The sequence below is a fragment of the Aptenodytes patagonicus genome, chromosome 2 (genome assembly GCF_965638725.1).
Source record: "Aptenodytes patagonicus chromosome 2, bAptPat1.pri.cur, whole genome shotgun sequence".
NCBI lineage: Eukaryota > Metazoa > Chordata > Aves > Sphenisciformes > Spheniscidae > Aptenodytes > Aptenodytes patagonicus.
The window spans coordinates 32,930,012-32,957,468 of NC_134950.1; positions in this window are offsets into that span (position 1 = coordinate 32,930,012).

Genomic DNA, 27,457 nt, shown 5'->3' on the forward strand with positions numbered 1-27,457 from the left:
AGTTTTGTTGCATTTGGCTGCTGTAACTTGGTATTGAATGACAAGGTATAAATAGGATGAGATGTATCATCTTTGAAAACAATGTTTATGAGTATTCAGGATGATGGAAAAGTGTTTGTCACTTTACAGGGGCAGGCAGTTGAATTCTAAGGCAGTTGGGTGATTCTGCAAACTCTAGTGGGTTCATAGTGAGGAAGTCAGTGGAACACCCCTGAATTTTGCACCTTGTTGTACCTCAGTTTTCCTTAAAACAGATTTTGGCATTTCAATATGAGGATTGATTTATAATCTCCTGCCTGGATGGAATAATTCTGAGGGAATGTTAATTTTGAAATGTTTACTTTTAGTTTATGGCTTGTAAATCAGTTTAAAGTTGCATCTAGATTGCTGCTGCTCCTTCAACTCATATGATAAATCTCATTTAAATACTTCCTCTTATTGCTTCCACTATTTTGCATTTATTCTTGGAGCACTTATAAATGCATCCTGTACAATTAATTTTCATGTATTTGAATTTAAACTGCATTGTGGAATTCAAACAATCCTATGTTTGGAACCTTATCTGATATTAGCTTTCCTGTATAAAATCCTACTGCTCTGTTTGTGGTTTACCATCACCAGCCGCTTTCTTTTTGTGGTGTGTGTGTGCGTGTTGCACTTTGTGCAGCCCTTTATCCTTGGGATGGTACATTTAACAGTTCCTGTTTCTGAAGCAGCAAATTTACCAGGTGTCAGATCTCTAGCTTATCATTCCTGAGGCTATGTCACGTCAGAAAAACCTACGCTGTTTGTGCCTTCCAGCAGAGCTGGAATTCAAAACTGTCTCTTGTTTTGACTTCCCCAAGAATAAAAGTTTCCAAATATACAAGTGGAAAATGATGGCATTATTCTCTGTCCATATAAAATATAGATGGATTTTCAGCATCCACTTGAAGTAGTCAGTGGGAACATGTGTTGTTGAAGCCAACAGATCTCTCAACCTTTAATTGCATGATTATTTTGTTCTGTTTAGTTCTTCTGCTGGCTTGAAAATAGTCTGAAATCTTGCATGAAGTAATTATTATATCAGTTAATTACTGCTAAATGCAAGGGGAAAATTAATAGGCTCTCTTTTTGTGAATCTATTTATCCATCTATAAAATGATTTAATTAGATTCACTTTCAGATTTCAGGTACATATTGCTTCCAAAATGCATCTCCCCTTTCATTGGTTACTGGCAAGAAGGCTTTCTTACTAATTGTATTTCAAAGGCAGTAATCTTTAGAAAGTGGTCAAATTTAGTATATCAGAGAAAGCATATGTGAGAATGAGTCTCACTTTGATATGCTAGGTGAAAATACCCAGCTATATGATGGGAAGCCTGTGAGTGTCAGCTTTCTCAGATCACAGAACAGAGATGTCTCCATGAAGAAGAGCAGGAGGATTTATGTTTTCCCATTTTCCCAAAGCTCTATGAGAAGAAACTGGCATTTTATTTATTTAGTTACTGAATTAAAATATTTCCTTTGATATTGTAGAGTGAAAAATGAGAGAAGTGATGGTTCAAACTTTTTTTTCATGTGTTAGATCAGTCCTGTGCATGCTTTCTACTTTTGCTGCTTTGGCAAAATGGTTTAGTTCTTTAATTAATAATACTTAAATCTTTATTTTATTTAATAGTTGCATGAATATGTGCAAGGTACTAATTCTGTTTTGGTTTTCACAGAGGAGATAACAAAGAGATAAGAGATGTTCTTTGCAGGAGTATCCCCTAATATTGGGAATGCATTTTTAAATCAGCTTACCTAACCAATAGTAGAACTAGCAGATGTTTTCAGGAGATGCAAAGTGGTATGTTTTTGTGTGACTGAATTAATGAAAGCTTTATCTTTAATGTGCAAAATGTTTGGGGTTAGAGAAACATACTGGATGCCCTCTTAGAAGTCTAACTAAAAATGCACTGGACACATGAAATCTTTACCTGTAACTTAGTGGATAAAGCCTTTTTGTATGTTACAAGTTTTATTTAATTCTTTCTTCAGATAGTATGTTTTGTGAAATGTTTTGTTTATTTATTTATCTGTAGGTTCCTTCAGAGAAATCAGAATCCTTTGCATCCATGTTGAGACGCTCTCCTTTAATTCAGATGGGACCTGCCAAAGATAAAATTGCCGTTGGTCGAATATTCCATGTTGTAGAAGATGATCTTTATATAGATTTTGGTGGCAAGTTTCACTGTGTGTGCAAAAGACCAGAAGTAGATGGAAAGTAAGTAATAAACCTACGGTAAGCGATTAACGTATGTGAACGACATACTGAAATGCTTAGCTACTGGGACTTGACCATCTTCTGGACTGAGCTTGGGTAGTTTGTATGAATTTTGTGGTTTAAACTGTAGAAGTTAACATATTGTGCAGAACCAAAGTATGATCACAAACAGATCTGCGTAGCTCAGACATCATTGTCTTGAATGCACATTCCTTTGCAAGTTTGCATTATTCCTGTCTACATTATTCCAGCTTACAATGACCAAAGTTACTGGGTGTTTTGTCACTGAGGAAAGGGGAAATCGTTATCATCTGAGTTATTAAAACAGGCACTATTTATTGACATACTTGGGAGTTTTGTGAATGTGGAACTTTAATCCCATGTAAATTGTAAGCCTCCTTAGGCAGGAACTATTTATGCTAAATGTATATACATGAGGTGATGTACTGGGGAGTTTACACGTTATTTGTGACAATACAGTTCATAATAGATGATCAGTGCTAATGTGGTCGAATATTCCATATTGTAGAAGATTTTATGTAGATTCTGGTGGCAAGTTTCACTGTGTGTCCTGAACTAGAACAACTGTGGTGGAACTAGAACAGTTGTGCTGGGGAATGCAGTAGTTAAAGAGCTAAAAGATAAGCAAGAAACAAATTCTAGTGGAAATAGCATTTATAAGCTTTCTAAACTGTCTTTAGCACCTTATGATTATGTATTATTCAAAAATATCTTGTCTATTTAATTTGTCTCCCAGTTGCTTTAACACTTAGTTTTTAATATGTAGGTAAAATACCATGTTTTTGAATTCATAACATCAGAATATTTTTGTCCATTTCTTTTCCCTCCTTTTTCCTTGAGAAAGGAAAAGCATCTTTGTTAATCTGCAAGATCACTGTGTCTAAACCATTAAACATGATTCCTGTGATAAACAGTTCTGAAATAGTTGATTTTTTTTAAAAAAGATTTAACAGAAATAATAATTTAATAGAAATAATAATTTAACAGAAATAATCACATGCTTGTGCGCAAGTTTGTGATATTATTTTATGAGAGCATTTGTATACTCAACTAGGAGTACCTCAGTCTAGGAGGTTCCTGGAGTGTGTGGAAGACAACTTCCTGACACAGCTGGTAAGTGAGCCTACCAGGGGAGGTGCCTCGCTCGACCTGCTGTTTACAAACAGAGAAGGACTGGTGGGAGATGTGGTGGTCGGAGGCCGTCTTGGGCTTAGCGACCATGAAATGGTAGAATTCTCGATCCTTGGTGAAGTGAGGAGGGGGGCCAGCAAAACCGCAACCATGGACTTCCGGAGGGCGGACTTTGGCCTGTTCAGGACGCTGGTTGAGAGAGTCCCTTAGGAGACAGTCCTGAAGGGCAAAGGGGTCCAGGAAGGCTGGACGTTCTTCAGGAAGGAAGTCTGAAAGGCGCAGGAGCAGGCTGTCCCTGTATGCTGTAAGAAGAATGGGTGGGGAAGACGACCGGCCTGGCTGAACGGGGAGCTTTTGCTGGGACTCGGGGAAAAAAAGGAGAGTTTACCACTTGTGGAAGAAGGGGCAGGCGACTCAAGAAGAGTACAGGGATCTCGTTAGGTTGTGCAGAGAAGAAATGAGAAAGGCAAAAGCCCAGCTAGAACGCAATCTGGCCGCTGTCGTTAAAGACGACAAAAAAAGTTTTTACAAATATATTAATGACAAGAAGAGAGCCAAGGAGAAGCTCCATCCTTTATTGGATGCGGGGGGGAACATTGTCACCGAGGATGAGGAAAAGGCTGAGGTACTCAGTGCCTTCTTTGCCTCAGTCTTTAACAGGCAGACCAGTTATCCTCAGGGTACTCGGCCCCCCGAGCTGGAAGACAGGGACGGCGAGCAGGATGAACCCCCCGTAACCCAAGAGGAAGCAGTCAATGACCTGCTACGCCACCTGGACGCTCACAAGTCTATGGGGCCAGATGGGATCCACCCGAGAGTGCTGAGGGAGCTGGCGGAGGAGCTCGCCAAGCCACTCTCCATCATTTATCAGCAGTCCTGGCTAACGGGGGAGGTCCCGGACAACTGGAGGCTTGCCAATGTGTCGCCCATCTACAAGAAGGGCTGGAAGGAGGATCCGGGGAACTGCAGGCCTGTCAGCCTGACCTCGGTTCCGGGGAAGATTATGGAGCGGTTCATCTTGAGGGCGCTCACAAGGCATGAGCGGGACAACCAGGGGATCGGGCCCAGCCAGCACGGGTTCATGAGAGGCAGGTCCTGCTTGACCAACCTGATCTCCTTCTATGACCAGGTGACCCGCCTAGTGGATGAGGGAAAGGCTGTGGATGTGGTCTACCTGGACTTCAGTAAGGCCTTTGACACCGTCTCCCACAACATTCTCCTTGAGAAGCTGGCGGCTCACGGCTTAGACAGGTGGACTCTGCGCTGGGTCAAAAACTGGCTGGACGGCCAGGCCCAGAGAGTTGTGGTGAATGGAGTTCAATCCAGTTGGCGGCCGGTCACAAGCGGTGCTCCCCAGGGCTCAGTTTTGGGGCCGGTCTTGTTCAATATCTTTATCTATGATCTGGATGAGGGGATCGAGTGCACCCTCAGTAAGTTTGCAGATGACACCAAGTTGGGTGGGAGTGTTGATCTGCTGGAGGGTAGGAAGGCTCTGCAGAGGGACCTGGACAGGCTGGATCGATGGGCCGAGGCCAACTGTATGAGGTTCAACAAGGCCAAGTGCCGGGTCCTGCACTTCGGCCACAACAACCCCATGCAGCGCTACAGGCTTGGGGAAGAGTGGCTGGAAAGCTGCCTGTCGGAAAAGGACCTGGAGGTGCTGGTTGACAGCTGGCTGAACATGAGCCGGCAGTGTGCCCAGGCGGCCAAGAAGGCCAATGGCATCCTGGCCTGTATCAGAACTAGTGTGGCCAGCAGGAGTAGGGAAGTGATGGTGCCCCTGTACTCGGCCCTGGTGAGGCCGCACCTCGACTACTGTGTTCAGTTTTGGGCCCCTCACTACAAGAAGGACGTTGAGGTGCTGGAGCGTGTCCAGAGAAGGGCAACGAGGCTGGTGAGGGGTCTGGAGAAGAAGTCTTCTGAGGAGCGGCTGAGGGAACTGGGACTGTTTAGCCTGGAGAAAAGGAGGCTGAGGGGAGACCTCATCGCTCTCTACAACTACCTGAAAGGAGGTTGTAGCGAGGTGGGTGTCGGTCTCTTCTCCCAAGTAACTAGCTATAGGACGAGAGGAAATGCCCTCAAGTTGCGCCAGGGGAGGTTTAGATTGGACGTGAGGAAAAATTTCTTTACTGAAAGAGTGGTTAAACATTGGAAGAGGCTGCCCAGGGAAGTGGTTGAGTCCCTATCCCTGGAAGTATTTAAAAGACGAGGAGATGAGGCGCTTAGGGACATGGTTTAGTGGGCATGGTGGTGTTGGGTCGACGGTTGGACTCGATGATCTTGGAGGTCTTTTCCAACCTCAGTGATTCTATGCTTCTATGATTCTGTGTTGCAGTGGTACAGTGGGAAACGAGGCTGAAGGAAACTATTGTTGGAGCAGATGCTTCGGAGTGAGTCAGTTGTCTGTTGAATGCTGGGAGCGTACGCCTGGGGCTGAGAGGGTCTAGACCAGTTATATTTTTGGCTGCCTGTTATGATATAAACAAGCAGATCCACATAAGGCTTGTTTATACTTCCCTCTCACTGCTTTTGGGTGTGAGTGGAAAGAGGGAAATTAACAGCCTGGGCATTTTTAATGAAATAAAATTTGGACCTAAAGGTAGTAGTTCACAAAATGATACAGGCAGCATTTACAACATTGAGGGTGTAGTGGCAGTGGAAGTAGTAGTGTTGATACTCTATATCTAATGGACTTAGAGCATTTATTTGAGGTGTAGGTGACTGATTCAAATCCGCTTTCTCCTCAGTTCTGTCCAGGAACCTGAATTTGTCTCTGACTTCTTAAGCGTTTAAATGCTACATGGTCCTAATCCTCTAAATAAAAATATTTGTATAAGAAAATAAATAATTTAAATAAATCTTGCCACCTTTTCAATTCATTGTGTTTCTGGATTTGGAATTTCTAAAACTTACCTGGATTTACAAAAAATTGCAGTCACAGGCAATCTTTTGTTCTGTTGTTTAGCTTGTAGCTTGTCATAAGGTGCTGTGTCATGTAACATAGTTGTACCAGTTCATTTCTAACTGGGATTTGTAACAGGAAATTTGCAAAGTACTCATGGAATCAAAAATAAACATGGAAAACTGCTATCTTAGCTAGCTGTGTATGTCATCAATAGCATTCAGGTGCTGCTGAGTTTGGATCTCCCTGCTTATTAAAAAGTAGTGGGAAGACTTACGTCTTTGCTTGTACAATTGCTTTGGTCTGCTTGCATAGTAAAGACAGCAGCTTATTGATTTACGGAGTAAAGTTTGCCGTATCAAAACAAATAATCTTTTCATACTCTGGCCTCTTAGGAAGTGTGAAGACTTATTTCGATGGACGCTGACTTCTCTTTGGAAGGCAGTAACTGCTTTTGATCACCAGAATAAAGGTCAAACTAGTGCTAGAGTATCTTCTACCAAAGCTTGAAAGTAACTGGGTAGAACTTGCAGTGTGTATTTAGATCTGTACCAGCTTACGCTGGTGACTGCAGTAAGACTTTGTTACTGTTATTTCTGTTAATTCACTTGCTGACAAAAGTGACTTTATCACCATATTGTATGTGCCATGTAATCAGTAGAACTGTTTACTGTTTTGTTTGCAAAATGTTTATTGTTTGTGCCAAGGAGAAGAATGGGCATTTTAATTTACAGATAGCAGATGATTTCTTGAAGGCCTCAGTTCAGGACACAAGAACCAGATTCAATCTTCAGACACAGAAATTCATGTGACACCATTTTTATGAAGTCAGTCTTGAGAGTATGGCTCTTTAAGTACCTGTGTTCTGATGCTGATCTTTGGTTTTTCTGCATTGTCTTTTCAGGTATTTGGCAACTCCTCCAAAATATTAGTTTAGCATCTTTAAAGGAGAAAACCCTCTCTCTTGCCATTTATGTAAGGAAGTATCTCCAGGAGGACATGTGCTTTCGGTATTTCCTTGGTCAGAAATTTTTCTCACCAGAACTTAATTATTTTCATGATAGTATAATGCAATTTTATTTTCTTATATAATGTACTTTGCTCTTTGAAAGTGCTGGAAGTTACTTGGAAAGAAAAAAATCCTACAAGAGGTTCTTGTCTGTAAAGCTTGTTCTTGGAAATTGCTCAGTCCTGATCCTAACAGTTCTGATTTCTTGGGATGTCCAAGTGAAAGACCCTGTAGTGCTACCACCATGTGGCCATAAGAAAGGATTCCACCCTCAAGATTGTCTTGAGTAAAAAAGCAACTACAAAAAAGGTGTCCCTCACTTGGAAAATTTGAAGTAGCTACATAAATACATTTTTTCCATCAGTTCTTCTAAAGTAAACTTCAACCTTTAAAAAACAAACAAACAAACCACCACAAACTATTAAGTAAAAGAAACCTTAGAACAGTAATGATACAAAATTTAAATTGAATAAACATTTGAAGAACCTGCTAGCTATTTTCTTCTGGTTTTTGCTGATTGTTTTCCTTCTTCCTATCCTTTTTGGGAAAGCTGTTTCATAGGATTGCAAAAAATATATTTCATTATCAGCGTTGATGGTATTGAGATTGGAAGGATGCATCAGCTTAGTTAAGAGACCAAAGGTATTGTTGGTAAAATCTCACTGGGACCAGGCAAGGATGTATTTGGTTATAAATATCAACAGCATTTTGTTATTTGGGTTTTGTTTAATGCGACAGGAGTATTTATTACCCTTATGATTTCAAGGTCTTATTCAATATGTGCTGTACTTATTAAATATGTACTGTAATTAGTAAAAACATGTTTCTTGATACGCTTTGACTTAAATGCTGTATTAAATTTGTGTTTTATGCCAGCAACATGTAGCAGTTCTGTAAAGCATCCAGAGTTTATACAAATGAGAGAGGGTCTGTAGGGAAGTAAGGGTAAAGTAACTTTTCAGCTATAGGAAGAAAGTGGTGTATTTTTTTTCTTTCTTTTAACATGCAGAGGAAGTGAAGTCCTAAAGAGGAAAGCGTCTGTCTTAGATCTCCAAATGAGCAACAACTTAATCCATGGCAAAAAGGTGCTGTTACAACCTGCTTCTGCCATTATCAGATGGAATTCCTAAGAAGCAGAAAATGTGGGAAGGGGTTGTGCTGACACTGCCTGTTGCATGGTCTGCACCTGTACTGTTAATGACCAATTCCCATCAAAAGCACAATGGCTTTCAGCAATTTTCTAAAATGTAGGATTGCAGGACCAGCTTCCAAAGAGGATTAAACTGCACCTCTCCATGCCAGTGTAATGAAGCTTCATTTTCAAAGACTGCTGTAACCCTCCAGCAACTCCAGTATTATCAGGCTGTAGGATCAGACAGACACTTCCTTTATGTTTGAGTATGCAGCTGGTGCAGGGTTTTCCAGTATATCCTGTGGCAATTTTACTTGACACCTTTTATACAGTGCATATTTGCCAAACTTAAATAGTAGAGAAGGGAAGAAATCATTTGATGCTGGTTGTGATTTAGAACGTGACAGCTTAATGAGCATCATAAAACATTACCTAATGCTATTTCTGTAAATTGTATCAAAATATTTATGCTGTTTGAATGGTTGCCAGGGTGGATTTTATCTGGGAAACATTTTAAATTCTTCTCTTTTTGTATTATTTTTAAAATACTCTATAGATAAGGGCAGGATGGAATCCAGTTAAAAATAGTGTATCTTTTTAGACTATGTAAGGTGACTAAAGCTGGCTGTTTTCTAGCACATCCATTTTATTAAGACAGTCTTAAATTTAAGTTAATAGTGATAGGTGAAACTATTTAAAAGATCTTGTAAGATTAAAAAAAACAATTTCTGAAAAAAACAGAGGTGCATGGAGAGAGATGCTCTGCAGGGCGGGGGATTTCAATAAGACACCATTTGGTTTAGTTCCAGTTTGTGTATTAAACAAAGTCACTGCGCGTTAAGCTGGAGGGTGAGTTTGGAGTTAACTACTCCATTTTGATGCTATGTGGATATGCTTCTTGAACAATTAGTGCATCTTTCAACCAGAATGCAAAAACAAACTCACACAAAGCACTGAGTAAGCTGCCTTGATCTCAGTGTGCGGCGAAGATACTTGCACAAGGGAATATGTCAGTGTGTGGTAAATTCACCCTTTGCTTGCTGAACCCTAGTTTCCCTGACTGTTGTGTATATAATGGTGCAAGATTGCTATGGAAAGGTTTAGAGAGATGATGTTAAAGACATAACCTTTCTAACCCTTTCCTTTAAAACTAAATAAAGACCAGACAACAGGCAGGAGGCTGGCCCGATGGAGAGACCCAGCAGCCAGCTTCCTTCCCCGGGGCCTTTGCTCTTTCATTGCCAGAGGAATCACAAGCATCGAATTAATGCTTAACCTGGTGTCTGTGACTAACTAGGAGCAAAGTCTCTGAGTAGCAGTATGGGCCACCTGTAGGATACAGATCTGGTGGCAGTGGAGAGACTTAACGATGTTTTCCTTAGAGTGTGTATTTCTTCCATATCCTGTACTGCCACTGACTGGAGCGGTGCTGTTCTGGCAGCCTGGCGCATCCTACAGCTTTCATGTCAAACTTTGAATGTTCATGGAACTATTACTGCGGAAAAAAAAAGGTAATTAGTGTGATATAGAAAGGAAACATTTCTTGCTGCAGTAATGCTGATTTTAGTTTTACATGTTTGTTTTTACAGTGGTCTACTTCCTTTTTACTGTCCGTTGCTAGCAAAATAGCATCTATCCGTAATGTGTAATACTCGAGGGAAAGAAGGAAATTGCTAACCAGCAGTACAAGTGATACGAATGATGCTTTTGCAAGTACAATTTTCAAACTTGTGCAGATGCAGAAAAAACAGGTCATATGAAAGTGACTGAAAACCTATAGAAACTTAGTAACTTTTTTTTAATTATTAATGCATGTTGAAGGTACTGATAAAATGCACACTATGCTGGGTCGGCGTGCAAAATTGCTTTTGATTTCCGTGGTGTAGTCTTGCCTAGAAAAGGCTCAAGGTCTGCTGAGGAATTCAGGAGTTCAGGAATTCTCCTCACTTTTGGTAAGTGAGGAGAATGAACACAGTAACTATATTAGCAGCATTTTCTCATTCTATTTATGTGTTCAAATTGTTGCTGTTAGCTCATCGGCATTAAATTGGTGGTTTCCTCCTTTGCTGCTTCCCTTCTTCTGCTGTAGTTTTCATTCCCAACAGATCAGTCTTTTTGTCACAAGTCTTTCTAGTAGTAACCACACTGTAGAAAAACTCTTACAAAGATGAAGAAAATGTGTAACCGGTCTCTTACAGGGAATACATTATCTTCCTTCCTTCCATCATCTTTTGCTGTCATTGCCTTGTTCATGTGCTCTGTTGTTAACTATTTGTACCCCTTCCAGGCTTGTTCTCTGTATTCTTTTTTCCAATACTGATTGCTAATATGTATTTCAAATTTAAATATAATGTAGTTACATTTATAATTAATTATAGTTTTATCTTATTATATCTATTCAGTATTATATAAGTTAGGAAGCCTTTTTAGCTTACATATTGTTGCTCACCTTTTTACCAATATTTTCTCACTGAACCGTTAGAATTTGCAGTTTTGTTGTGTGTTTTTAAGCAGTCACCATGTTTTAGAGGTGGCCGTATTGCAGCAGTATGTGATACGTTCCTTCTAATAATGCTTTTGCAAAGTTTTATATATATAATTTTTGCTCGTTTATATATAATTAAAGCAGGAATTATGTAACTTACTAAAATACCTATTAACATAATCTTGTTTAGTCAACATGAACACTTACCTGGCCTTTCACACAAAATTTGCTCTATTCTTTTGTCATCAGCTCTGATTTTTATTCTGTTTGGAAAGTATTTCTTGCCTATCAAAAAAAAAAATAGTGGTATAAGTAAGCAACCTGGGAGAATTTGGTAAGTTTATATGACAATGATTTCCTTTGCCTATAACTTCAAATGGTTTACGTCCATCAGTGCCACGCTGCTGACTATTATGTTTGTAATACTAAAAAGCCATCTGAAATCAAAGCAATCTTCATACTTCCCTGCTCCTTCCTCACCCTCCCTAGCTTCCAAGTTGTCCTACCCATCAGGTAAGCACCTACTTATTGGAGGGCAAAATTCCTCTGTGTTTTGAAAGATGAACTTAGACCATACTATTTTTGAATTGTTGAATAATTATGACCTGGTCAAATTTGCTGAAGTATAAAACAAAGCGTGCACACACACTTTCTTGAATCTCTTCCAGTTTGTATCTTTTATGGAAAACATAACCAGACAGCCAGTCTCCACATTGTGAAAACCAGTCTCTTTCTGTGATTAAAATTACCAGAATGTCATGTTGAAATTCTCTGAGGACCAAGGTGGTTTGCACTAGTCATCAGCGAACTTGGGTTTTGGCACTCTGGTCATCCTTTGGTCTCAAACTTTGCCCAAATTCCAGGGAGAAATGGTAAGCAGGACTGATCTTGTTGTCCTGTTCCCACATACCAACATTGCAACTTAAAAAGGAAGCTTTATTGTTTGTATTGAAGAGGGCTAAATTCAAGGAGGTGGCATGAACTCCCTTTTCTACAAAGCTTCGTATAGCGCAATTCGCCATTGCTCCAAGCCCAAACAATGCACGCGGTGCCACTCTGTCTGCTCTCGAACAATTTCAGTTCTCTTTTTTTTTAAAACAGGCACGCGGAATAGCTGTGTGATTGCAAACTTAATCTGTGTACTTCAGCAAATAACCTCTAACTTCCTTATAGCACCGTACATTTTGGAAATTATAGCATTTTTATCCCCTATGGACTTAGCTTATTATTTGCTTGGTTACTTTACAATTGTGACTTTTTGCCACCCACTGTATATCTGTTCTTCAGTGGTTATTTTCAACCACAGATCAAGGCGTTGGCTTTGTGTGGTTCTGTAATGCACAAGACTCTGCTTCCAGAGTTTTGGAGCCCAAAGTCTGTAAAGATTTTTTTTGGACTATACTGTAAATTTTTCGTCACAGATACTTTAGAGTTTAGTGAATGTAATAATACCATGGGACAGGTGTTGGTTATCAAAAGTACAATTAATCCATATTAATGAGGCACCCTATGCAGCATTCGGTACGGAGTATACAGCATAGACCTAGGATTATGGCCACAGCAATGCATGCGAGCCTGCAAAACACTTTTCATCTTTGTTTTCATTTCTGTCATTAGTTTAAAGTAGCAGAGAGTTATGAAAGTTGATGGCCCTTGGAGGAGAAAAACCTCACAAAACTAGTAGCATTTACTGGTGGAAAATTTTGTGCCAGCTCTGTCTTCCCAGGGCATCATGATAAATGGGAGATGGAATATGCTGTATAAAACATCTTGGGAGAACAAAGCAGTCCATACGTGGCCTGGAGCTTTTTTGGCAGTGTCAAAGTCTGTAAATACTCATTAAGCCACACTTTTTCTCATATGTGGACGTGCACACATACACGATAGAAAAAAAGGCTTGGGAGACTTATTACTGCATTGGAAGGCTTGAGTGTTGTCTGTAGAAGATGAGGTAGGTTAACTCTCTTTTCCCCTAATTCACGTGTTGGATGTCAAGAACTGTAGAAACTAGAATTATAAACTCCTGACTTGGCAGAAGAATTAAAATTGTTTCTAGTATTTTGTTTTGAAATTGATGAGAATAAATTACTTGAATCTCTGTATGCAGCACATTTGGAAATTCATTTTTTTTTCCCCAAGTTTTGGAGAAAGCCTCGTGGTTTGCATGTGAGGAGGACCTCTCTGACTTAAATATTTCTGCTAAAGTATAATTAATTACCTCAATAGCTAGAAAAGGCTCTAGGAATCTCAGCTATTCCAGATGCAGAAGATTATGATTTTTAGTGAAAACCCTAATGCTCCCCAACATGTTTCACTGCCTCTGGCTGACAGCGAATGAGGTAGGGACATGCCAGTTATACAGGCGTCTGGTACTTCTCAGGGATACAGGGAACTGTACTTTACTAAACTGCACAGCAGAGCAAGGTGCAGATGTTTCTGGTTTAAAGTCTTGTCAGTTTGACCTGTTCCTGTAACAATGTTAAGGGCTAGGTGAAAAAACAGTCCAGGTTACTGAAGCAGTATAACTGCTTTACTAGGTTGGGTGTAACTGTGCGCTAAACTCTCTTGGCGTAATGAGTTGAGCTGCAGTGCTGCGCTGATGTGGCCTTTGATTTCAGTTTGGGAGCCAGCTTGGTCTAAACTAGCTCATGGGCTCTGCATGGCAATCCACTGAGAGGTGTAGACTTGCCCAAAGATAGAAGCTATTTAGTTTCTAGGTTGAGAAACTGAATTAATGATGGTTTGGACCAAATGTGAATTAGAAGTCTTCATATAACATAGATCTTACTCGGGAAAATTAATGCTATCATATAACCATGGAGTGGTAATTATTCATTCCTGTGGAATAGTTTCAGTAAGCGAGTCTGAGAAGGGAATTAACACAGCTAGAGAAACACTCTGCAGGTAATATATCAACCTCGAGCTTTTCAGAAGGCATGAGTCAAGCCTCCCACAAATCATGATATTAAAGTTGTTTTTATTTTTTGTTTTATTTCTTTTTGGGTTCTTTAGTCTTTGGGTTCAAATCACTTTTTTTTTTTTTAACTTGGCAGAATAGGCATTTCTAATTAAACCAACTTTTTTTAAAAGGCAGTTGAGCTTCTTGTGTAACAGTATAGCTGCAAGAACCAAGACTTTAAGACACTAAATATCAGAAAGATGTGATGAAGTTGTTAATATTAGCAAAGCTAGAGATGCTGTACAGAATTATTTCACTGATAATTCTCAGTCTGCTATATAATATTAAGATTACTCAAGCTGAAGGCCAGTAACTAGCAGCGTACCACAGGGTTCAATACTGGGTCCAGTCCTGTTTAACATCTTTGATGACCTCAGTGGTGGGACAGAGTGTACCCTCAGCAAGTTTGCGTAGAGTACAAAACTCAGAGGAGTTGTTGTTACACAGGGTGGTTGTGTTACCATCCAGAGGGACTTCGACAGGCTGGAGAAATGTCTGACAGGAACCTCATGAAGCTCAACGAAGAGAAGTGCAAAGTCCAGGGAAGCCCTGGGGAGGTACAACCCCAAGCACCAGTACAGTGCTGGGGCCACCCAGCTGGAAAGCAGCTTGGCAGAAAATGCCCTGGGGGTCCTGGTGGACACCAATTTGAACATGAGCCAGCAATGTGCCCTTCTGACAAAGGCGGCAAATGGTGTCCTGGGCTGCATTAGACAAAGCATTGCCAGCAGGTGGAGGGAGGTGATCCTTCTCCTCCACTCAGCCCTGGTGAGGCCAGACCTGGAGTGCTGTGTCCAGTTTTGGGCTCTCCAGTTCAAGAGACAGTCCAGTGAAGGGCCCTGAAGATGATGAAGGGACTGGAGCATCTCTCCTGTGAGGAAAGGCTGAGAGAGCTGGGACTGTTCAGCCTGGAGAAGAGAAGGCTCAGGGTGTGGATCTCAACAATGTGTAGAAATACCTGAAGGAGGGTGCAAAGAGGACAGAGCCAGGCTCTTTTCAGTGATGCCCCGTGACAGGACCAGAGGCAATGGGCACACACTGAAACACAGGAGGTTCCCTCTGAACATCCAGAACACTTTTTTACTGTGAGAGTGACAGAGCACTGGCACAGGTTGCCCAGGGAGATGTGGAGTCTCCATCCTTGGAGATACTTAAAAGCTATCTGGACGTGGTCCTGGGGGGACCCTGCTTTGAGCGAGGGCGGGGAGGGGGTTGGACTGCATGGCTTCCAGAGGTGTCTTCGAACCTCTGCTGTTCTGTGATCCTAAGATAACTTGATAGAAGATCTGTCTGCCTGACTGAAGGCGGTGGCCATTGATGATTTAGTCACGCTTTTATATTTACAGTCAACTGTCTGTTCAGAGGGAGGAGTGGGTGTTGACTGCCACTTGGAATAGGCCCAAAAGACTGATAAAATTAATTCTGTTACTCCTACACACCGAACCCCTGACAGATGCTTTTCTTCCCCTGATGCATTCTGTAAGTCCTTGTCAGCCTATTTAGATGCCGTTACCCAACCAGGGCACAAAAGCAGGTAAATTCCTACAAAGCAAGGTAAGCCTTTTAAGGCCGAGCGTTTCTGAGCTGTATAGGGGATTCAGCTGCTTTGTTATTATTAGGCAGCTCAACAAATCTGAATAAAAAGAAAAAACGGTGTTTAGAGACAAAAATAAGTAACGTTTTATTGCATATCTATTATTTAAGAATAATTTCCTTTCCTTTTCTCTTCTGCTCATTAATATGCTAACAAAAACAACACAGTCCTTGCCGCCTCTGTTTTCACATGTGCTTGTGTGGAACTAGGATGGAATAGAAATTGAGTATAACTTTTGTATCAAATGTTTTGATGGAAGAAGCAGAGGCAATAGAAAAACTAAAGCAACATGTAGGTTGTATGTAATTGCCCTTACTGGGTAAGGAGCGCCTGACAACGCAGTCCCTGCTTGCCTGATTTTTTCTTAAATTTTCAAGATTAAATTTAAAATCCTAGGCAGGTATTGCTGTTGTGATGGAAGAAATGCAATGAAGTAAGACTTGTATATTTAAAAAGAAAAAAAGAAAAAAGTGTTACTCTTTTAAGAGTATTCAGTAGCTGTTAAAACTTGCCTTAATAAATTTTGGAGTCTGTGTGTGGTCACTGCTGCCATGGCTCTGTCAGCGTTTTAGGCATGATAGCAGCCAAGCAGGGATTCAAATGTCTGTTGCTTTGTGAACTTGCTGAATGTAGCCATGATTTATGGACACTGAAATATGAAGTATGGTGATAGTCAATCATGGAGCATTTTTTTAAACAAAAACAAAGCTCTCTACTTTTTCCTTTTGTGATAGCTGTCAAGAGAGGCAAATTTTCTATTTTCCTGTCTTAGCGTTTTACCACAACTTATTTTTTACCTAAATAACTCAAAATCCAGCCACCCAGCCTGGGTGAGAAATATCAGCACCCCTCCAGTCCTCTAAATCCTGAAGGAATTGTTCTGAAAAATACTGAAGCTATATCTTAAATGAACTGCTTTGAGACTTGGCAGGCTCTGATCACATTGATTCTAACAATGATTTTGTTAGAAGGAGTGGAGGATTGCTTGTTTGTTTTCTGTGAAACCTCGTGTTCTTTATTTTCATAGTAGTTAGCAGGCTCTTCCAAAGGCAATGAGATCTTATGAACCAGTTTATATAGGTTTATACCACCTGTGAAAGCATGTCTTTATAGAAATGCACAGTGTGCATGTTTAACACTTCTGAAATCTGGAAGTAATGGAGTGTTAATTTTAAAAATTAAAATATTTAAACCATTATCCTCTACAACGTGAAATCCCAATCAAACTTTTTAGGTCTTTTCCATACATCGTAAGGAAATGTAAGTAGCATACAAGTTTAATTTATTTGCAATTTGTACTCATAAACTTCAGGTATTTGGGTAGAGATCTTAATCTGAGTGGTAATTATAAGTTGATTGCTAATCTGTCCTCCACTTAAGGAGTTCAGTTACTTCTTTTCCTATGACTTTATACATTTGAAGTTACTTAAAAGTGTTTTAATCTTTCAGGTCAGGTAGTGCCTGCTCCCCTTCACTCATCTTTGGGTGCCAGGTGCCAGACCAGTCTACTTACCACCTAAGTACTAGATTTTGCTCCCTCCAAAGCCTTTCAAGACTGTTTTTGGCAGCTGGCTTGACAGGGCTGCTGGAGACGAGACTGAAACGTGCTCTGCTTCCTCCAGACAGAGCTCAGTAAACAAACTGTGATCCTCTGCTTGGCAGGAGGCAGTGCTGACGCTGCTGCCAGCCTGGGGGGATGCAGAGCAGCGGTGATGCGTGGCAGCAAATACAATATCCCTTTCTGGGTCTTTTGGTGACTTGAATCACACGTTGCTGTAATGTGAAGGTTTGTGAAATATTCCTCTGCTTCTGCAAGATGTATTAAGAGTGTGCTACATGTTGGCCTGGTGTACACACCAGTGGTGCATTTAGCTAAAACTAAATTATAGTAAGCCAGTGGAAAGGAATAATGTATGGCTGGAGTAGGTTAGGCTAGGTTTAACTTGCTAAGCGTGATTTAAGCTTAAAAAAAAAAAAGGGAGTTTTGCAGTGATTTAGAATCACTTTGTTGAAAGAATTGGTGGAGCACAGTTTATTTTTCCATTTTCTTCTTCTCTCATCATAGGGCAAACTTGGAAGGTCTTTCTCTGCTGAGAATTTCCCATTCGTTATTAAAAAAAAAATAATAATTGTGCTAGATGTTAATTCTTCCAGCTGCTTTGATCAGCCTCAATCTGTGATTATTCCTTTGGCAGGGTGTGTAATAACCCTAATAGCAGTTGAAAGGTCAGGATTTTCCTCCTCTAAAGTGAACTAAAAACTCTCCGTTCAGGATTGTGATTGATCAGATTCTTGGTAGGCTTGCAGGCATCCTTTGGCATTCGTACAAATGTTTGCCTGCTTTACATATTCGGTGCCAGTATACTCAAGTGCAGTCATATAGCTAGTGTTCTAGCAGGCCTGCTTTACTTAAATAAGGCCATATGTAAATATAAGAAGTAGAAATTCTTGTGCTGTTTTAAAATAACGTATCTGAGCATAAGGGTGATGGTCTTCACATATTTTTTCAGGTTACTTGCTTGCAGCTTGTTTGCCAAGAGTGCAAGTCATGGCTTCAGACTCCCAAAATCTTTATGACTAGCTCACACATAATGAAACTTTCCATTTGTGGGATTTATTTTTTTTCTGGCATTAGACACACTGATTTTTTTAATATTTTTGGGGCTTTCTTCTGTAGCTGGTGAATGTAATAACAACGTTCCAGTATTATGAGCTTAAAAAATAGCAGTAGAAAGCATGCTAATACTGTCTTGGCTATTAGTGGTACAATGAACAATATTCCGTGTGTTGCATTCATTGAAATCCAGAGAGTTGTTTAATTTAAAATGCATTTTTTTCTTTTTCCTTTTTATAACCAATTCATAGTCTTAAAACATGTTAAACAGTTCTTTCACTCTGACTTTATCATCTATGACTTTATCCGTAGTACAGTCTGTGTGAGTTAAAGAGCAGTTGCTAACTCCCTTATATCTGAAGCTTCATGCTAATCATACCAAAGTCTAAATACCTTTTGCAAGCAAAGACTTCACTCCTTAGAATAAACTATGCATATTTTGTTTTATACTCTAGTATATGAAGCAGGTGAAGGCAGCAGTTTTGACTTTGTGCCAGAGGGCTACTTTTGTTTCTTAGAGATGTTTATAAGGATGGTATTGTAAAGAAAAGTAGTATGGTTTCTGTAACTGGAAAGCTGACAAAAATAATTATTTGAAGAATAGCAGTAATCTATATGAAGTGGTTTTTTTCCTCTGCTAATAGGTAGCTAATATACAGGTGCATATGCAATATTATGTATGTGATAAATTTTCCCTGACCCTTTATTTGCGCAATATAAATGTTTTGTGTGAAATACAGATGTATAGCTATGGCTGTCTTCTGTTACTCTTCTCAGTTCCTTTAAAAGTCTTTGCAGTGGGGATTTAAAATGACGACTACGTTGTTACTGTCTTTGATGTACCTTTTGAAGGGACGTAGGGCTATTGTAATTCCATATCCCATGCTCACTTTTTCTTCTTGGTCGAAGTTGCGGCTGTGAATTGGGTCATGGTGGGAGGGAAGGGCGGGGAATGTTACTGTGTTTTTCTTTTTGAAGGAGATAAAATATGTTACTTAAAACTGCCACGCTGTCTCCGCAGTGACGGCATCATGCGCGGGCTTCGCCTGAGGTTAGAAGTGAGAAGCACCGCTGCTGTGCGGTTGGGGTGGTGGGAGCTGCGTGACCGGTGACTCCGGGCTTCCCGCTGGAGCCGTCCTGCGCAGGGGGATCCGCCGCTGGCTGCTGGGGCGAGCGCGGAGCCATTCTTCCGCCTTCACTTCCTCGGCTCTTTAGCCCCCATTGAGCAGCGAACAGTGGCGGGGGACAAAAGCTGTATACACTGTACAAACAGAGCACCAAAGCGGCAGTACACTGACTCATTCTTCGCTCTGTGTGAGAACTGAGGGGGACTCTATTCACCGCCTTTGTGCTGGTGTCTGTCAACAGCGCTGTTTGAGGCCAGCCCCATTGTGCCGGCCAATGTTTCTTATTGACCCGAGTCTGTGCCCGCAATGTTCCCAGGGTCGAAGTTGCGAGCGAGAGAATGTTTGAAAAGGGGTAATCGTGGGCTAAATGCGTTTTGCTGCATTGTCGTCTGACCTATTAAATCTAAACTGCGGTCCACGTTCATGCAAACAGGTAATTATGTAGTCACAGCTGCAGCCATTGACATCTGGTTACCGCCCCGTGGAAAAAGGGGATGGGGCGCTCGCCTCTCCCTCCAGGCTCTCAAGCGCTGAACTTTAATGATATTAACTGAAAATAGAGGGTGGATTAGCGAGACTGACAGGTCAACAAGGTGGATACTTTATCCGTGTAGGCAGAAATACGTCCGAGCACAGTTGCTTGGGTATTTTTGCTACCTTATGCATCAGATTTTTCCCATAGCTGCGGGCTTGGCTGGGCTCTAGATCCAGTTATTATTTAGCGGTTTTAGATCAGGAGAGGCTGCAAAATACTTTTGTCATCCTGTCTTGCAGAATGTCTGTGCAGAACAGCTCTGCAAACAGCCACCACATTAAGTAATTTTATTTTTTTTTCTAAACTGAGCGACGTACAATGGCTCTCATCCCTAGAGGCCGAGTTGCCAGGATTTCCAGATAACAAGCCTTCATTATCAATAGGCCAGCATTTCAAAACTTAGTGGTAGGTGTACAAGGGTAATAAAACATTGCTGGCCATAAATTATTTTAGGACAACTGCTTTTTCTTTTAATGTACTTTGGAACTGAGGCATAGTATTTGCATGTAAATTAGTCTGACACATCCTCTCTCTCATCCCCCTCTGCTCCCCCCTTCTGCTGGGGAGGGAAGAGGTCTCTACATAACATAGATAATTATTAAAACAGCGTGCTTTTCTGTCCTGTGCAACTTTCAGCGACGGGGTAGACAACAACCACTATGGAAATTAGGAGAGAGGGTTACATGGCCCTGGGTGACTTCCGTGGCACATCAAAGCTGGGAGCGCACTCAGTGCTGGGCAGCCCTGGCAGCAGGGCAGGAGGGGAGTGCAGCCAGCTGATAAATCCCTGCTTTAAGGGATCTCTTGCAGGAATGAATAGTTAGCTGCTTCTCCTTGCATTTGCATCCCAGTGCTGTTCCTTAGGAGCCAATTCTTCTGAAGAACTGTTGCAATGTGGTGTGTAATGCGACAGAGAGAGTAGGTGCTACATGTTATGGCAAATATATAAAATATATAAATAATCCTTCATAGTTATGGGAGGACTGTAATTGCTAAAAGTGTGAAACTTTCTCCTGCAAAGGCATGTCCACTGTTTCGGAGCAGAGGGCTGGCTCTTCACTCATGGAGCAGGGAGGGAGAAAAGCGGGTCTGCTCAGACTCGTGGGAACCTGCTTATATTGTGGATCTCTAAAATTGTCTTGTACAGGCATCTGTTACGTAATTAGCTTTTTCTCTTTTTCTGTGGGTTGTTTTTTACTTGATTTCTACCTTTGTCTACTCCTTACAGGCCTCTATAAAACTTACTAACTCTGTTATGGAAGAAGCAAGGGTAAAATAGCTAAAATCAAAAATATTTCAAATGTATCCAGAAATGTGTTGGCATTAGCATCTTTTTCAGGCAGAGGACAGTAAGGAAAGACCAAGTCCATCTACCAGCAAAAGGCAGTTAAATTACATCTTCACAATTGTCTGATTCTGTGGCTCTTTGATACTTATTGCTGTAGGAAGGAATAAATTTCCTTAGGGACTTTTCTAGGATATACCAGAAAATGTGGTATTTGCTACCTGTGTGTCAAGACAATTTTTTTCAAATAGGCAGAAAATTCTTTTTGTGCATTCCCCAGTAGATTTATTAACTTCATAAAAATACTAGATAGTCTTAGGAATTTGTTGTTTCTCACCTATGTAGCTCTGTCTCCTAAACCATTTGCCCATTTCTCTGCTTAAAAAAAGAAAATATTCAGAATAGAGTATTTCTTCTTCAGCACCTGCTATTTTTTTCTACTGTAAAGGGAATACCAAAGAATAATATTTATCTAAAGGACTCAATTGTCTAAAACAGTGTTTTCCTCAGCTGTGTTATCTGTAGAGGAGATAAATGAGACTGAAGATTTATCCTATAGAAGTCTCTAAATGCCTTACAGTCTTTAAAATACTTTAATTTTATAACTAAGAAAACCTGTTCCACTCCAAATATGAAAAGTCAGGAAGAACTTGAAATGAGAATTCCCAGCAGAGATCAAGAAGCTTCCTGGCTAAATTGCTTTTTCCCCTGACTTACCAAGTAAGTAAAACTTGAGCAAACTTTTAACTTGGATACTCAATTTTGATGCCATGTGCATCCTGTGATATCTCAGCTGTAGCTGAGTGTCTCTTTAGGTAATTCAAAAGGAGTTGTAAGAATACGCTTTTCAAAGAGGCAAAGATGACTTCTTGTCTTTAGATATGTCACCCGACATATTGAAATAGGTATTAACCACTGCAGCATTCTTACACCTTTGGAAGGTGGCGCTGTATAACGAAAGGAAGGTTGAAAACTAGTTGTAGAAATAATTACGTGCTCAGTGGTTTGGAGCATTAAGGTAGTAATATCAATGTAATCAGGGGGAAACCTTGTGTGGTATATGTAGCTTAGTTTCATGCTTCAGCAAACAAGGCATTATAGACAGACTTCTTAAAGTTCTAGACAAAATAAGAGAGCGGAGAATGTAGACTTCTTGGATATGGACTGAAAACTGATTACCTGCACGTGCAATATGGGTACTCAACATCCTGGCCCGCTCTTCGTGGAGAACAGCTTCAGTGTGGGCTCCTAGGTTTTCCCAGAATGAAAAATTCATAATGACTTAGTTCCTCTAATTAATTTTCTTGAAGCAGTAGGAGCTTGCAGAGGTAAAAACAGGCAAATAAGCATAAAGAATTTCACTTGAAATAAATAACGAGGGGTTTGGGTTTTTTTCTTGGAGGTGGTAGTACTTGCAATGCTTACTATTAAATAGGAAACAGATCAATGCTTAGCAGCTTTTCCTTTATCTTTCACAGTAGCAGCATGTATCAAATCAAAAACTAATAGTAATTTATTATACCTTTTACAAATAATTCTACTTTTTTTTTTAAAGATTTGTTTATGTAGTGGATTGAATTATGATTAAGTTTTAATGTATCTCTTTTTTCTATTTTAGTTTAATATGAGTTAGCCTGTGTGAGACTCTTCACAATGCAACAGTATTATCTATCAATCAGTATCTCTCTTTATGCATTGGAAATGAATAATTTTCTTTCTGAAACTGGTATACTTACTGGTAAAGTCAGCCCTAACTATGATGCATATATATAGAATTTATACATGATGCATATGTAGCCATAATCTAAATGGGCATAGTTCGTGTACCTTTCTTAGAAGGAGAATGAAGTATGAGTCAAAAAAAAGAAAAAAGGTTTCTAACAGAAATTAGTTGGCTTGTTTCAACAAAGGGCCCCAGGATATCATAACCTATGTGTAAAAGCAACAGTACGCTTGGCACGCATTGCCCCTGCAAGTTCAAAAGAACTTTATGGAAACTGAAATAACCTTTCTAAAAATATATTCGAGGGCATACCCTTTGAATACTGGAAATAACGTTCCGATAGCACAGTGTGGGACAGCCCTTTTCCGATACATAGTGTCTGTGGATTACAGCTATAAAGAAAATACAGCAGTGAAGTGTAGGAATGGACAATACCTATAGATGAAAGCTAACCTGTCACTACTGCTCCTTTTAGGGTTTGTCTTTGTACAGCCTGTGGGAAAGGATTTGTGGTTCTGTGAGCTCCCAATACAAACAACTGAATGTTAACAATTTTCCTTATAAAAATTTTTTCAGGTTTAAAAAAGTACGTTTATCTCAGCAGAAAACTGGAATAGCACAAAACATTTAAAATTATTTTTGCTAACTTTAAAAAAAATAATAATTCATTTAAAGCCCACTAGGTAGCTTATTTATTTCGGTTTAAAAATGTACAATATTATCTAAAACTGAGACAACATTATGAGCATGTTCATGTAACACGTAGTTTTCTGGATGTTTCGAAATGAAGAGCTCAGATGTTGTTTTACATAAACACAGCTATAGGGAGGATCAGGTATTTTAGGTGTTAACATACTGTCTAAAGCAGAGAATTTCATTTCAGAAAAGGAAAACTGCAACCAAGATCAGATCAGTAATGGCTTTGGAAGACAGCTCTGTTCTTCCTGCCATGGGGGCAAATGTACAGTAAGAGCAAAGAAGTGGGGTTGGATTACAAATTACCTCATTTAGACTGTGTAAAATCCAGATTTATTGCCCCAAAGTAATCAAAGCCTCCATTACGAATGTCTTGTTATACTCTGTAATATGAGGGCAATTGGCTAGTCAGCTAAATTTTCTGGTTTTGTAACTCTTTAAAAGTTGAAACAGTTTGCTTTTTGCTATTGGTTTTATTGCATGTGGGCATTTCTCATATTCGAGTTAAGATTCCCCCCCCCCCCGAGTTACTAGAATGAAATTAATTTAGTTCATCTCTCAGTCATGTTATGACTTATATTGCTTTTCATTAGGGAAGATTTCCATGTATAGGCAGGATGCAGTGGTTAAACAGGGTTTGGAACAAGAAAACATAGATTACAATCGATGCAAGTCAGCCTTGACATGGGCTTCCTTTTACCTTCTCTGACTATTGTCACTGCTTCCCCTCATTCAGTTCGGTGGTGGTTGTTCTTTGTGTGAGACCGATAGATAGTATTGATAGATCAGCAAATGTTGGGTTTATATTTGATCTCTTGTAAAATAGAAAGGCAGCTCTGGCTCCTTCAGAATTCATTACCCTAATGACAGAATTGCTGCTCTGCAGCCTTCAAGAATGAAATAAAAAATTATTTGGATAGTAAAGAATTTTCAACAACCTATTCTTGCTTTATTTTTATAAAGGAATTTCTGCTCTTTGATCATTTGAGAACTGTCTGTTTTTCTTTGAAGGAAAATAGACATGGCAGTACATGCCAAATTCATGCAGGAGGAATACTTACTCGATTTTAGAAATGCTGCTAAAGGTCATAGTGCCAACTACCTGGTTAATTCATCTTCATTTATAGAATCGGTGATGTAAAAACGTGGAGGGCTTGGAGCCCTCGCAGTACCGGCAATGTAAGAGCTGCTCAGGTATTTCTAGAAAGATGTGTATGCCTTCGTTGCTTCTGGAGAAGGTAGGTGCAGCAGAGGGTTAACTCTCTGACATACTGAAGTGTCTTAATTAGAGCTTGGCAATGAGCCATGGTCAGTAGAAAATACACCATGCCTGAGACAGCAGCAATAACTAGTGGTTTGAGCCTCTGACGAGGTCTCCTGCATTCAGCAGCACTCTCTGCTTGTGCCTACCTGTTGTGGGAAAGCAAGATGCTGCCCAGACCTGAAACAAAGCAGCCGAGCATTTTCCCATCCAGCTTCACCATTGTAGCCTTAAAAGAAAGGATGTGGGGATGCGGAGAGGGGGGAGATACCTGTCAAGAAGAGTAGTTTTTGCAGCCATTCACTGCACATAGAAGCCCGCAGTTGAACGAGGGGCTACTTAAAACTGCAGAGCAAATCTGGCTTTGCATGCTGTAAAGAATGAGTACAATATTTGCCTTAAAATGGGAAAATGGGAGAATTTGAGGCTGAGAAGATTTTAAAACATTGATGACCTGTGGTGATGCTTTTCAAATTGGGAATTACTGCATTTTTATTGAAAAATGATGATAATTTACTTGTAAGAATTATTAATAGATACTGCTTTCCCAAGGTTATGGCCTATTTACAGGCCTGGTGGGAAAAACAGTATCCGGTTGCCCGATAAATGATATATTGTCACAGGATGGAAAATACAGATTAAATGTAAAACAAAACACCAAACCTGTTATTTAAAAATGAAACAATAAAACTACTTATAATTTCAGGACTAGGTTGTTCGATCTTACAATGAGAAATACAGAGATAGACTTGTGATAAAATTGAGCTGATAACATTGTGTATGTATGTAGAGGCACATATTCAGAGAGACAGTAGGGTAGGTACTCCTCAAGCTGGTGTGTTTGTAAGGTGTGTAGAAAGGCACGTATCTTTACAATTTTTGAAAAAACAGCATTTGTAAGACTGTATCTTGGGGTCTGTGTGAATGTTGAAATGCCCCATACCTGTATTTGAAGAGAAGAAAAATGTGTTGTAAGTTTGAGGGAGTTTCCAGAGGTACCAACAGTAGTTAAGCTCTTCCATCTCTCACTGAATTTCAGTGGGAATTAAACACCTAAATCCAGTCTGTGAAGGCCTGAAAGTCATCATCTCTTACGTACAACAACATTAATAACACATTGCAGTCTGACTCTACAAAACCACAGTACCAAAAATAGTCTTTACTGGTATTAATAATAAGTAACAAGATGGAATCAAAACCATACCTGTGTGTATTGTTAAATCTCCAGGTAGACCCTATTCACTTCAGTGGGACTCTGCATTACATAGTAAATCATATCAGAGGAGACTTGCAGGTCACAGCAGAGTGGAAGTCCTGCTAATTAATTAGGTACTGAATGGTCGTTTAATCCATGCCAGTTGTCTGCATAACAATAATCTGTTACTTTAACACCTCACTGGAGCATTTCTTGAGTTTCTAACTCTACCCTTGCCTATTCAGTGACGGCAGAGTGGCAATGCTGGTGTTGGCTTTGCGTGTGCCAGGCTGGTGGGTACCATTATGGACCTATTCAGCACTGTTTGAGTAGGTTTTGGTTATATGGAGAGAAATCTAAAATACCAGTGTGAATTACAATCTGCAGTTTGCTCTGATAAAAACCCACTTCGAATAAGATGGCAATGGCCCTGGAAAGACTATCTCCCATTTTATGCTTTCTACTCACAAGTTTGACTTTTTGCCTGGGATCGTGCATCACTTCAGAGGAACCTATCAGAACCTTCCAGCAGTGAAAGTCCACCCTGCAAAGCAAAAAAAGGACCTGTTTCCATAGCATTCAATCATAGTGCAGGCTGCTTCAGAAGAGAAGGACCTTCTTTGTGGAGAACACCATCTGCTTAGGTCTTACTGCATGAAGAAAGGTTACCTTCTGCTTGAAAAAGGTGATCGCTTTTAATTTATAGTAAGCACAGATAGTAAAGAATTCTGGGTCCTATGGAAGACTTCCCAGTACATGTCCCTGATTGGAATATAAAGAATTGAGCTTCTTGGATTTATCCATCTGCATTATGCCTCTGAGACAGCCAACTCTTCTTGTGTGGGCACTTAGTTGTATGCCACGGATAGTTGAAGTGACTCTTCCCTGCCTAGTGAAGACATGGGTTATTCTTTCCAAAGAAACAGCACGGGAAAATTGATGATGTCCTTGAGGATGAAAATGTTTTCTTCTGACTAAACTGGTCTTGGCTACATGCAGCTACTGCCAAGTTAATTATACCGCAGAAGTTGTGTGTTTACATTTTGTGCATATGTTTTCTAGGAGAAATATTTGGGTAGTCAATGATCTGCTCTGCTTTTCCAAATGTTTCTGCAATTATTTTAAATAGAAATAGAAGAGCAAAGTCAATACTCAGATATATTACTGTAGACAGTTTGCATGTGTATTTGTTTATTCTAAGGAATGTAATGTGTCTGTATAAATTTCTATTTAAACACTTGTAAAAATAACAGTTTGACCCAGTTATCTGAGAGCAGTTGTTTTATGGAAGGACTGCTGAGGATCAATTAAGATCTACCATGAGAAAATACGTGTTGGACTGCATAATGAATATTTACAGTGAAAATTTCCGTAGCTAAATTATTTGAAAATTAGCTATATAGCACATGTTTCACTGATACTTTCAATATTTAATGTCACTCTCTTTAATAAAACCCTTTTGCTTGTGATTCTTAAGAACCAGGAAGAAAAGTTTGTATTAGAGCCTTAGCTTGTAAAATATGTTAAGGAATGAGGTTGA